We start from the raw sequence: 14,152 nt of genomic DNA, 5'->3' as shown, positions 1-14,152 counted from the left end.
CTTAGGCGCAATCGTCCAATGATGAATACTAATACACCGGTGATAATTAATTTACCTCAGGGAAATTTGTTATTTGAGGATCCACAATAGCGAGAAGGAAACAACTGGGAAGATGTCCTAATGGCTCAGCAGACGTTACGCAAGTACGACCTATCTAGACTAGATGCGGTGCGAGTAAGCATAGAACGGCCAATGATTAACGCCAATCATTTTTAAATAAAGACGGTCACTATTCAGATGATTCAAACATGCTATAGTTCAAGGGAAATATGGTGGAAGACCCGAAACAACACTTGAACCAGTTCTTACAACTTTGTGACACCTTAAACTACAACTGGGTATCCGATGATGTCGTGTGTCTTCGGTTATTTCCATTCTCTTAGTGCGATAACACGGTTGATTGGTTAGACTCACTAGAATCGGGTTCCATCACCACATGGAATGATTTTGCGGAAAAATTTCTCTATCACTTTTTCCCAATAAGTCGAACCATTCCGTCGAGGTGAGAAATCAAAATTTTCAAACAATACGAAGGTGAGTCCTTATACGAGGCGTGGGAACATTTCAAGATGATGTTACGAAAATGCCCATGCCATGGATTGCAAGCATGGCTCCAAATACAAATTTTCTATAATAGTGTTGATGGGCATATCCTGTCTAGCCTATACGGAGCACCCGATGGATATCTCATGTTCCATACGTACAGACGAGCTTACAAAATCATAAAAGATATAGGAATGAATTTGTACATGTGGCCCAATGAGAGGTTTATGTACAAATCTAAACCTCCAATAGTAAAAGCAATGAATGAACAAAATGACGATGACCAATTCCAATGAATTTTAGAAAGGATTAACGTTTCGAGACACCCTTCAAGTCGATGAGAATGGAGCCACATTAGGAGAACCAATTGGAGGAGGCAAGTATAAATTGAAAAATATATATAGGATTTTTCCTATATAATTCATCACATTTTTACTTAAATCTGTTGTTAAAACCAAGTAATTTTTAAATAAATTAATGAAATATGTGAAAATATGAAATTAGGACATGGAAATTATTAAAATGTGATTTTATGCTTTATTATATAGTTTTCATGCATAAAATGACTTATTTTATATTAGTTTGAGCATATGATATTTTTAAGCTATAAAGTGGGCTATGCATGATTAAATTAAATAATAAAATATAAAGTTAAATTTAATAATTCATTTTAAATATTTCATTAATAAATTGGGTTTTAATTAATTAAGTAAATTAATTAATTGAAGTGGTTAAAATTATATTATTTGGTCCTCCAAACTATCTACTATTTTTGGATAGGTCTGAGAGTTTTCTTCTAATTGCAAAATCGTCCAAATTGGGGACCAAGTCAACCCAATTTTTGGCTGCACATGGCTGATCATAAATCAATTTTTTTCTTTAATTACACAATGTCCTTGAAGAGTTAAAGAAATCAGAGATTTTCTTGAAGATTTGCTGGTGACCGAGTCTTAGTCCTGAGTTGTGGTGGCACTTAAATTGACCAAGAATCAAGCAGAATCAACCACATTTCCTCAATTCATGGCCGATCATCCTTGGAAGAAGTTTCAAATGATGGAAACTCCTATTTTTAGTAAACTAGCTCCCTTGTCTCACCTATAAATAAGAGCTCATTTTTCACTTTTTTAATCATCCCTAACTCATTCATCATTCTCTCCTCTCTCAACTCTCTTAGCTATCTTTCCCCCTCACACCTATCATCATCCTTCGATAAGGATTTTTAGCAAAATTAGCCTCTTAAAGAACCCTTCGTCGGCCATCTTGGAGAACCATCAGCAAAAGAGCAAAGCAAAGAAGCGAAGGAGTCTCATCAGTTAGAGTCTTGGGTGACAGCCACTCTGAATTGGTTTAATCTTTCTTTTCTTTAATTTAATCTAAAGATGTTTGATATGTGTTCCTTTTTCTTGTTTACAACAATTTTAGCTTAATTTTATTTAAGCTAGGATTATTGCTTTCATTAAATAATATTTATTTGATTCATGCTTATAATGTTTGTGCCTCAATCGATCATGCTTTCAATTAAAATCAAGTCTGTATTTCGTTTATACGTGATTGGAATGCACTTGAATTAGCTGAGCGATCCTGACCAGACGACGGCTAATGGACACACAATTGAAATGTGCATGCTCAATTTAGATCCTGACCTGATTAAATTGTAGGTTGCATAACAACTCTGACCAAGCTTTGTTCTCTGCATAGTTTTTAGATTTGTGTGATTAAATTGTTTCAAACCTAACACCTCCCTATTACTTCACAAGAATACTAAGAAACCCTTAGTAAATAAGGATAATAAAATGCGTATTTACTAACTCAAGGATTCCGAAAGGATCTAATATGGTTTCCAAGCTCATGAAAGATCGAGTTGCCATGGAATGTTTTTCCGAATGTTATTAAGCATGTTGATACTAAATTGAGTTTAATTAAAGTAATTGTCCTATTTTATTTATGTTATAATTGATGAAAAATTGTGTTTAATTTTACTAAAATATATTTCATTTAGTTTGCACAATTAGGATATTTTGCATTAGGGATCTTCGCATTTATTTTAATATTTTTTAATCACCACTTTTCAACTATATTGTGTTTTTATTTACCAAATTGTTAATATAATTTTACAAATCAAGTGACTTAGCACAAATACAATCCCTGTGGAGACGATAACTCAATACTTACTTATTACTTGATAACGACTGTGTACACTTGCACAAACCTACACGTTACAAGTTTTTGGCACCGTTGTCGGGGATTGTCAACTGTTGCCATAGTCATTTTCTTTCTTGAAATTATTTATTTTCAATTTAATTTATTTCTAACATTACTAACTTATTATTTTTAATTTTTGTGATTTTCTTTTCAGGTGTTTATGAGCATAGATCGAATTATTGATTTACTCCCTGTAGACCCTAAAATTGAGCGAACTTTTAGACAAATAAGACGTGAATGAACAGCTCAAAGACAAGTTGAGATGGACCTTGGAAATCAGAATCAAGACCAGAGTAATGAAGCCGATCATGTACGAAATCCTATCCTCATTACTGATGATAGGGATCGATGCATCAGACAATATGATGTGCCACTTTTCAGTGAGTTAAACCCAGGAATTAGAAGGCCAGAATTGAGGCAACTCAGTTTGAAATGAAACCAGTGATGTTTCAAATGCTACAAACGGTGGGCCAATTTAGTGGTATGCCCACAGAAGATCCACATCTCCACCTTCGATTGTTTATGGAGGTGAGTGATTCATTCAAGATAGCTGGTGTGACTGAAGACACACTGAGGTTGAAGTTGTTTTCGTACTCATTGCGAGATCGAGCGCAAGCATGGCTCAATTCATTGCCACCAAGTTCCATATCTACATGGCAAGAATTAGTAGAGAGATTGTTGGTTAAGTATTTCTCACCTAGCAAAAACGCTAAGTAAAAGAACGAGATCACAACTTTCTAACAATTGGATGACGAGTCTTTGTATGAGGCTTGGAAGCGATTCAAGGAGTTACTTTGTAAGTGTCCTCATCATGGGATTCCTCATTGTATCCAGTTGGATACATTCTATAATGGTCTCAATGCACATACAAGATTGATGGTATATGCTTTCGCGAATGGTGCAATTTTGTCTAAGTCTTATAATAAGGCTTATGAGATCATCGAGAGGATCGCGAGTAATAACTATCAATGGCCAACAAATCGAACAGCTTCAGGAAGACGTATAGCTGGAGTTCATGAAGTTGACTCTTTCACTTCGTTATCAACTCAGGTATCGTCTATTTCCTCTATGTTAAAACAGTTTACCGCTAATAGTACTAATAATTTTGCAGCTCAGCCACCAAGTCCGTTTGAAATAGTTTCATTTGTGTACTGTAGGGAAGGTCATTCTTTTGAGAATTGTCCATCAAATCCTTTTTTAGTGTACTGTGTGGGGAACCAATACCAAAATAGGAGTCGACAAGGACCCCAGTCCAACTTCTACAATCCTTCATGGCGTAATCATCCTAACTTTGCTTGGAGCAACCAAGGAAATGGACCGAACAATAACTTATTACAGCAAAGACCCAACCAATCTCAAGGGTTTAATCAGCAAGAACCAAAATCACCTCAAGCTGAGGCATCAAACAGTTTGGAGAACTTGTTGAAAGCATACATGACAAAGAATGACACTTTGATCCAAAGCCAAGCAACAACACTGAAAAATTTAGAAAACTAAATGGGTCAGTTAGCTACGGAGCTACGTAATAGACCACAAGAAACCTTGCCAAGCGATACTGAAAATCCAAGAAATTTGGGCAAAGAACATATCAAGGCAGTGGCATTACAGAGTGATAAAATTCTAGAACTCTGATTGATTGACGTCGAAGATAAGCCCATGGAGAAGAACCAACTAGCTGTTGAAGTTCCTACACCAAAGGAATCAGAATCTGCAAAGTCTGACAAGGTAAACCCTGACTTAGTGAATTCAGATATTTTAACATCTTCTTTGGATACAGATTTACCTACTCAGAAAAGTGGTCTAGTTCAACCGGAAGTTCCATCACCTCCATATCCGCAAAGATTGCAGCAACACAAGCAGAAACAAGAGGTGCAATTCAAGAAGTTTTTGGATGTTCTAAAGCAGTTACACATCAATATTCCATTGGTGGAGGCTTTAGAACAAATGCTGAATTATGTGAAGTTTATGAAGGATATACTGTCCAAGAAGAAACGACTGAGTGAGTATGAGTTTGTTGCCTTGAAAAAAGGAGTGCAGTGCATTCCTGTAGAACAAACTGCCACCGAAATTTAAAGACCCAGGAAGCTTTACTGTACCCTCTAACATTGGTGAATCTTACTGTGGTAAAGCTTTGTGTGATTTAGGAACGAGTATCAACTTGATGCCTAAGTCTATTTTCAAGAAGTTAGGGATAGGTGAAGTAAGACCTACAACTGTGACGCTTCAGCTAGCGGATCGATCTTTAGCATATATCGAAGGAAAGATCGAGGATGTTTTGGTAAGAGTCGATAAATTAATTTTTCCTACTGATTTCATTGTCTTAGATTTTGAAGCAGACAAGGAAGTGTCGATCATCCTTGGGAGACCTTTCTTAGCCACGGGAAGAACGTTAATTGATGTGCAGAAAGGAGAACTCACCATGCGAGTTCAAAATGATCAGGTAACCTTTAACATTCTTAAAGCAATTAAATTTCCCGATCCGGCAGAGGAGTGTTCAGTTATGGAAGAGATAGAAACCTTTTGTTTCTATGGAAAGCAATTTTGAAGAAGATCCATTGGAAAAAGTCTTAGATCTTAACCCTTTGGAGGATGAAGAAAGTGAAGAAAACATGGCTTTGATGGAAGCCAATCCGAGAAATTTTATTCAATCCACACGGTTTGAACCATTGGAGTTAGAAGTCAGAGAATTTGAGCAACCAAAGTTTTCAATTGAAGAACCACCTAAACTCGAACTAAAGGTACTTCCTTCCCATTTGAAATACGTTTCTTTAGGTGACTGTTCTACTTTGTCTGTGATTATTTCAGTGGAACTGACGAAAGATCAAGAGGAGCAACTAATTGTTATTCTAAAGAAATTTAATAAAGCAATTGGTTGGACCTTAGCTGATATTCGTGGTATAAGCCCTTCTTTTTACATCCATAAAATAATTTTAAAAGAAGGTGAAAGAGCTCAAATTGATGGGCAAAGGAGGCTCAATCCTATTATAAAAGAAGTTGTGAGAAAAGAAGTGATCAAATGGTTAGATACAGGAATCATCTATCCTATTTTAGATAGTTCATGGGTAAGTCTGGTACAGTGTGTGCCGAAGAAAGGTGGAATCATGATTTTTGAAAATGATCATAATGAGTTAATTCCAACAAGAACTGTTACTGGTTGGAAATCTGTATTAATTACAAAAGGTTGAACAAAGTCACTCGGAAGAACCATTTTCCGTTGCCTTTTATGAATCAGATGTTAGATCGACTGGCATCTAATGAATTCTATTGCTTTTTTTATGGCTATTCGGGATATAACCAAATAGTTGTAGCCCTAGGGGGCCAACATAAAACAACCTTTACTTGTCCATATGGTACGTTTGCTTTTAGGCGAATGTCTTTTGGTTTATGCAATGCACCTGCAACTTTCCAACAATGCATGATGGTAATATTTACTGATATGGTCAAAAATTTTGTTGAGGTTTTCATGGATGACTTTTTCTATTTTTGGTAACACTTATGATATCTATTTGAGTAATTTGGCTAAGGTATTGTAGAGGTGCGAAGAGACAAACCTTGTCCTTAATTGGAAAAAATGTCATTTTATGGTCAAGGAAGGGATTTCCTTAGGTCAAAATATCTCAAAAAAAGGAATTGAAGTCGATAAAGCAAAGGTGGATGTAATTGAAAGATTACCTGCCCCAATTAATGTGAAAGGAGTCAGAAGTTTCTTAGGCCATACCGGTTTTTACCGAAGGTTTATCAAGGATTTCTCAAAAATTTCTAAGCCGCTATGCTTATTGTTAAGAAGAATACAGTGTTCGATTTCAAGAAAGTATATTTAGAAGCTTTTGAAAAGCTAAAAAAATAGTTAATCTCAGCACCAATAATCATTACACCCGATTGGAGACACCTTTTGAGTTGATGTACGATGCAAGTGATTATGCTGCTAGAGCTGTAATGGGTCAAAGAAAAAATAAAGTGTTCCACCCCATTTACTATGCAAGTAGAACCTTGACGAGAGCCCAACTCAATTATACGGAAATTGAAAAGGAACTATTTGCTATAGTTTTTTCTTTTGACAAATTCTGCTCATATCTTATAGGTGCCAAAGTTACAGTATTTACTGACCATACGGCCATTAAATACTTTCTCATGAAGAAAGATGCAAAACCAAGGCTAATTTATTGGATACTTTTACTCCTAGAATTTGTCCTTGAGATCTAAGATAGAAAAGGTGTTGAAAATCAAATAGTTGATCATCTATCAAAGTTGGAGCAAAATGAGGTAACTCAGTCATGTGTGCCTATCAACGAGAATTTCCCAAATGAACACTTATTTGAGGTAAATCGAATTCATGAAATACCCTAGTTTGCTGATTTTGCCAATTATCTTGCATGTGGAATAATTCCTCGAGAAATGACATACCAACAAAGGAAGAAATTCCTTCATGATAGTCAGTATTATTTTTGGGAGGATCTGTTTTTGTTTAAACAGAGTGCATATAATATAATCCGAAAGTGTGTAGCTAAAAGCAAGATTGCTGAGATCTTGTATCATTGTCATTCATCTCCAAGTGGGGGACACTTTGGTGGTTCACGTACTGCAGCAAAGATTTTGGAAGCAGGTTTCTTTTGGCCTACACTATTTAAAGATGCTTACACTTATGTAAAGAACTGCGATAAGTGCCAAAGAACCAGAAATATATCAAGGGGGAATGAGATGCCCTTAACAAATATTTTGGAGATTGAATTATTCAACGTATGGGGCATTGACTTCTTAGGCCCGTTTCCTTCTTCATATGAGAACAAATACATCTTAGTTGTTGTGGACTATGTATCCAATTGGGTTGAAGTTGAAGCGTACCTTACAAATGATGCTAAGGTAGTCACACGATTCTTACATAAGCAAGTGCTTACACGATTTGGGACACCAAGAGCTATTATTAGTGATGAAGGTTCTCACGTTGTGAATAAATGGCTTAAGTGGTTGCTTGAAAAATAAGATGTGAAGCACAAGATTGCTATTGCCTATCACCCCCGTCTAATAGGCAAGTTGAAAGAGTGAATCGTGAAATCAAAGGTATCCTTGAAAAGGTAGTACTCCCTAGTAGAAAAGATTGGTCTCGAATGCTCGATGATGCATTATGGGCTTATCAAACAACATTTAAGACTCTATTAGGAATGACTCCTTACCGGTTATTCCTTGGAAAGGCATGTAATTTTCCATTAGAGTTGGAGAATAAAACTCACTAGGCTTTGAAGTAGTTAAACTTTGATCTTAAGCAAGCCGGTGAGAGAAGGATGTTACAACTTGATGAGTTAGAAGAGCTAAGGTTGTTTTCCTATGAGAATGCCAAAAATGTGTAAGGAAAGATCAAAGAGATGGCATGATAGTCATATACAGCCTCGTGAATTTTTTATTTAATTATTTTTTAGGTCTTTAGGAATTTATTTCTTTAGTAATTAGGATTTAATTTCTGCAAAATAAAACATAGCAAGCATGAATAAATACTTCTTTAGAAAGAAAAAGACTAAGTGATATGGCAATGGGAATGAACATGTCTAGGATTGGGTTATGAGGAAAGACTTGGTATTTAAGTAGTCTTATTGACTCGCCTCTCTTTCTTTACAACCCTACTTGGTGTTCAATTTTCGTTCATTACTTTGTTCTTGCAATGAGGACATTGCTTCTTTTTAAAAGGGGGTAAGGCAAATTGCTCAAATTTTTAAAATTTTCAAGTATGTTTCAAATCATTTCTTTCATAAGTATGTTTTAATAAATGAATGTTTAGAGAAATTCTTTTTAATAAGATAGCTTGCATGCAAGCGTGAATGATGATTTTATCTGGGTGATTGTATGTTATCATGAAGAATGGAATGTTTTTATGATCTTAGTCTTAGGTAATGTTTTCCATGAAAACTTAGTTTCTCTTGAGATTAGACATGCATAAAGGTTTATATCTTTAGAATTGACTTAGTAACTTTCTTGAGGCAAAATCCTAGGAGACATAAAAATCTAAAATAATATAGGCACCATTTTTCTTTGAATCGTTTGAGCTTTTTCAAGCCGACCTTATTATATTAGAACCTTGAAACTATAATTTTGAGCTTAAAGGCTTGTTCATTGTAATAAACCTACATTACAAGTCGTAACTCTATCTTTTGAAGTTATCCTAATTTTGTGCACCGCCTTAACTAAAGTTGTCTTGGTAATTAACAATTGAGGGAAATTTTCAGAAGATGTATGTGATCATGCTTAAAAAAAGAAAAAAAAAGACAAAGTGAAGAAAAGTTTGCACAGTCTCCAAAAAGAAAAATATATGAGTATGAGTTCAAAATAAGTTTGGGGGAGTTCCAAAGGTTCATTCGAAGAAAAAGGTTGAATTTCGAGAAATCCAAGACAAGTTGAAGGTTAAGATTTTGAAACCAAAATGTCTCATCTCTTAAAATCCCTACCTTTAATCGAGCCCCATTACAACCTTATAAAAGACCTATTGATTTGATAATTATGTCACCTACATTAGTGGAGAGAAAGTATTAAGTTCAACATATGAAGATCATAAATAAGACTTATGGTTGTTTTGCTTGATTGATGAGAAATTGTGTTGAATGAAGAATATTATCTTTAGTTGTGACATACATGCAAACTATGATTCATGTAGGCATATCTTGAAACTTAGAATAAAATTTTCAAAATGTTGTATATGAGTTACTTGTTAATAAAGAAGATCTATGAGCATGAATTTATAGCTACATGATTATGAGACGATGATTGATGCTACTTACACACTTAGCAAAATTTGCCTTAGAAAGACCTTGTGATGTGCATGAACATTACTCGGGACAAGCAAAGATTTAAGTTTGGGGGTTGTGTAAACTGAAAAATATATAGGACTTTTCCTATATAATTCATCACCTTTTTACTTAAATTTGTTATTAAAACCAAGTAATTGTTTAATAAATTAATGAAATATGCGAAAATATTAAATTAGGACATGGAAATTATTAAAATGTGATTTTATGCTTTATTATATAGTTTTCATGCATAAAATGGCTTATCTTATATTAGTTTGAGCATATTATATTTTTAAGCTATAAAGTGGGTCATGCATGATTAAATTAAATAATAAAATATAAAGTTATATTTAATAATTCATTTTAAATATTTCATTAATAAATTGGGTTTTAATTAATTAAGTAAATTAATTAATTGAAGTGGTTAAAATTATATTATTTGGTCCTCTAAACTATCTACTATTATTGAACAGGTCTGAGAGTTTTCTTCTAATTGCAAAACTGTCCAAATTGGTAACCAATTCAACCCAATTTTCGGTTGCACATGGCTGATCATAAATCAATTTTTGGTTTAATTACACAAGGTCCTTGAATAGTTAAACAAATCAGAGATTTTCCCGAAGATTTGCTGGTGACCGAGTCTTAGTCCTGAGTTGTGGTCGCACTCAAATTGACCAAGAATCAAGCAAAATTAGCCACATTTCCTCAATTCATGGTCGGCAATCCTTGGAAGTAGTTTCAAAATATGGACACTCCTATTTTTAGTAAACTAGCTCCTTTGCCTCACCTATATATAAGAGTTCAATTCTCACTTTTTCAATCATCCCTCACTCATTCATCATTCTCTCCTCTCGCTACTCTCTTAGCTATCTTCCCCCCCCCCACACACCTATCATCATGCATGCATAAGGATTTTTTGTAAAATTAGCCTCTTAAAGAACCCTTGGTCGACCACCTTGGAGAACAATCAACAAATGACCAAAGAAAAGAAGCGATGGAGCCCCATCAGTCAAAGTCTTGGGTGATAGCCACTCTGAATTGGGTTTAATTTTTCTTTTCTTTAATTTAATCTAAAGATGTTTGATATGTGTTCTTTGTTCTTGTTTACAACAATGTTAGCTTAATTTTATTTAAGCTAGGATGATTACTTTGATTAAATAATATTTATTTGATTCATGCTTATAATATTTGTGCCTCAATCCACCACGATTTCAATTAAAATCAAGTCTTTATTTATTCATACGTGATTGGAATACACCTGAATTAGCTGAGCGATCTTGACCAGACGATGGCTAGTGGACACATAATTGAAATGTGCATGCTCAATTTAGATCCTAGCCCAATTAAATTGTAGGTTGCATAACAAATCTGACCAAGCTCTGTTATCTGCATAGTTTTTAGATTTGTGTGATTAAATTGTTTCAAACCTGACACGTCCCTGTTACTTCACACGAATACTAAGAAACCCTTAGTAAATAAGGATCAGTAAAATGCGTATTTACTAAGTAAAGAATTCCGAAAGGACCTAATATGGTTTCCAAACTCATGAAAGATTGAGTTGCCATGGAATGTTTCGCCGAATGTTATTAAGCATATTGATAATAAGTTGAGTTTAATTAAAGTAATTGTCCTAGTTTATTTATGTTATAATTGTTGCAAAATTGTGTTTAATTTTACTAAAATCTATTTCATTTAGTTTGGATACTTAAGATAATTTGCATTAGGGATCTTCGCATTTAATTTAATATTTTTTTAATCACCACTTTTCAACTATATTGTGTTTTTATTTACCAAATTGTTAATATAATTTTACAAATCAAGTGACTTAGTACAAATACAATCCCTGTGGAGACGATAACTCAATACTTACTTATTACTTGATAACGACTGTGTACACTTGCACAAACCTACGCGTTACAGCAAGCTATATACTGAATAGGGATTGAGATCCCTATACAAACACCTGAAGTCCGGGTTGGAGGCACCACCCAACTTCAATTGGGGAGCAAGCAAGAAGGCAAGAATCAGGCCCAAATTCAACAAAACCTTCCTTATCAACCTCCACCAATGCAATAATAGTCATTGGAAATGACCATGCTACATGGTGTCAAATATTCGACCAACTAGAAGGGGAGATACAAACTTTGAAGATGGACACTTGACAAGTCCAAGCGCCATGTGGATAACTCAAATACTGAGTGGATAGTAGTCTCTACGACCAAATGAGCCAACTAATGATGATGTTTCAAAAAAAATTTCAGAACTTCCCTAGTAACACGGAGAACAACCCTCAAAGAGATGGGAAGGAGCACGTAAAGGCAATCGCGTTATGATCGAGCAAAGAATTGAAGCAGCCAAACACACCCATCCATAAAGAGGAAGAGTTCCCAAAGAGATCAATGAGTTGATAGAAGAGGAAGAAGCTGAGCACCATGAGTCGATTGATGAGGTGGTCGAACCGGTGCCTAATATGGTAATCTCAAATACGAGCATAATGAAGGTACCATTCTCGACACGATTAGAGGAAAAACAAAATAAGGAAGAGGCAAAATTTGTAAGTTTTCTAAATTTATTTAAAGCCCTCAATGTCAATCTACCGCTTTTAGAGATTATTGATAAAATCCCAAAGTATGCAAGTACTTAAAGGAAATCATGAAACGACATAGAAAAATGAAAAAAGGCGAGGAATTTGACATTGAAGCCTCATGTAGCATGCTAATTGCTAAAATGTTACCCCATAAGTTAAAAGATCTGGGTGGCTTTACAATCCCAGTAGAGATAGGGAATTGATATTTTAGCAAAGCCCTTTGAGATTTAGAGGCTAGCGTAAACTTGATACCCCTATCAATCTGTAACAAACTCGGACTTGATCTTAAAAACACCTTGATAACTTTACAGCTTGCTAGTAGATCCTTAGTGCACTTGAAAGGTGTACTTGAGGATGTGTTCGTCAAGGTACAAGGGTGAATAATCCACGTTGACTTTGTAGTCCTCGACTTTGAGGAAGATTGAGAAATCCACATTCTGTTGGTTGGGCAATTTCTGGCCACTTTTAAATCGAAAATTGATCTTGAACGAAACGAGCTAATCATAAAAATTGATGACAAAATAGAACTGTTCAAATATTACCGTAGTTCCCAAAGTCAAGGATCAATAGGGGAAAAATGTTATGCCTTATTCAATTTAACCCCTAATAGCCTCAAACGAGGGTATCTCTTCAATTGTGTTGGTCTAAGAAATTGGATTACAAAGGAATGGGATAAATGGTAGGATCATGAAATAACTGGAATTAATTGGAAGGGAAACGATGGTCGAGAGCAACGAATGAAATTGATGGTGAAGTTTAAGGAATTTGCGGACAAGTCCGATAGCACAACATAAATTTTAAACTATCGAACTTTAATTAAATTGTAAATATTGTATTAATTTGTTTTTGATTTGTTAGAATTAGGAATTATACATGTATTTTATGTTAAAATTAGAAGGAACCAGGTTTTTGATGAAAAATGAAAGAGCTATATGTTAGTAGGTTGCGTGTACGGGCAACCGAGGACCTTCTACAAGTCCCAAAGAGGCCAAATAGAAGACATGTCGTCACACAACAAACCCATGGTGCGACATAACCGCTGTGAGCCTAAGAATGTCAAATTTTATCATTTTGTCACACCACACCATACCTATGGCACGACACACTCTTGAATTTAATACAACAAGGGAAAAACTAGTGCCGTGTCGCGCCATGCACCCCTATGACGCAACATGCAAACCATTTTTGGCAACTTTCCATTCTTAATTCTATGCGTCAGAGATTTTCACCAAGTTTGGATAGCAAGTAAAACCCTTAGATGGCTTCTATATATTGCCCTTACCAGGTAATACACCCTTTAATCCATTATAGCCACCCAACTCAACATATATGAGCCTTTTCTTCGAGATTTTATGAATTTTTTACCTCTTAACCCTAAAACATTTACTAGCAATCGGTGCAACAAAGAATCAATTGCTAACAACTTCAAAGATCTTCAACAAAGGGAGAAAGAAAAACACTTGAGAGTGATTCAGCAAAAAGCTCCACTTCAAGATAGAGGTTTCAAGTTCTTAGCATCTTTAACGAGTGAGATGAGAGATATAATCGAATCACTCATTTGGGAAAAACCTTGTACGACCCCCAAGGAACCCACATGTATCTCAGTTGTCCAAGAATTTTATGCCACCTTGAAATAAGTTGAGATGAATCACGAATGGGACATGCCATAGCATCAGCCAATTAATCGGGGCAAAGAAGTTCTGATATCACCTTTTGAAACAGCGAGGTATTATGCGCTCCTATATTTCTCTATGATTCTGTACAACAATCATGCCCCATTTTTATTTAGATATTGTTAGTTTATGAGCAAGATCGAGTGCGAGCCTAGTGGTTAAGAACAAGTGCTAGAAACCTAAGTTTGAGTCCTACTTCAATTTTAATTTAGGCACCCCATCCTTGGTCAACCCTTTTTGCTGCCCAAATGGGTTGTCAACCCTTTTAATTATTTACTCACTTTTTTCCTCCTTCTTTCTATACTTACTCCCTTTTCACTCCATGTGCTCCCCCTCTTTCCTTTTTTTTTCATTGTTTCACTCTCTTTCATATT

General features: G+C 35.1%; 1 non-coding gene across 1 annotated transcript; it reads right to left on the bottom strand.

Annotated features, from left to right (window-relative positions):
• Positions 1-3,456: 3,456 nt before the first annotated feature.
• Positions 3,457-3,563, bottom strand: LOC121225852 (small nucleolar RNA R71). Its single transcript, XR_005923756.1, has one exon. It is a non-coding gene; the product is annotated as a small nucleolar RNA R71 (small nucleolar RNA).
• Positions 3,564-14,152: the final 10,589 nt, after the last annotated feature.

The sequence above is a fragment of the Gossypium hirsutum genome, chromosome D13 (genome assembly GCF_007990345.1).
Source record: "Gossypium hirsutum isolate 1008001.06 chromosome D13, Gossypium_hirsutum_v2.1, whole genome shotgun sequence".
Classification (NCBI taxonomy): Eukaryota; Viridiplantae; Streptophyta; class Magnoliopsida; order Malvales; family Malvaceae; genus Gossypium; species Gossypium hirsutum.
The sequence above is the reverse complement of the archived record's forward strand: the minus strand, read 5'-3'. Positions and strand labels throughout refer to the sequence as shown.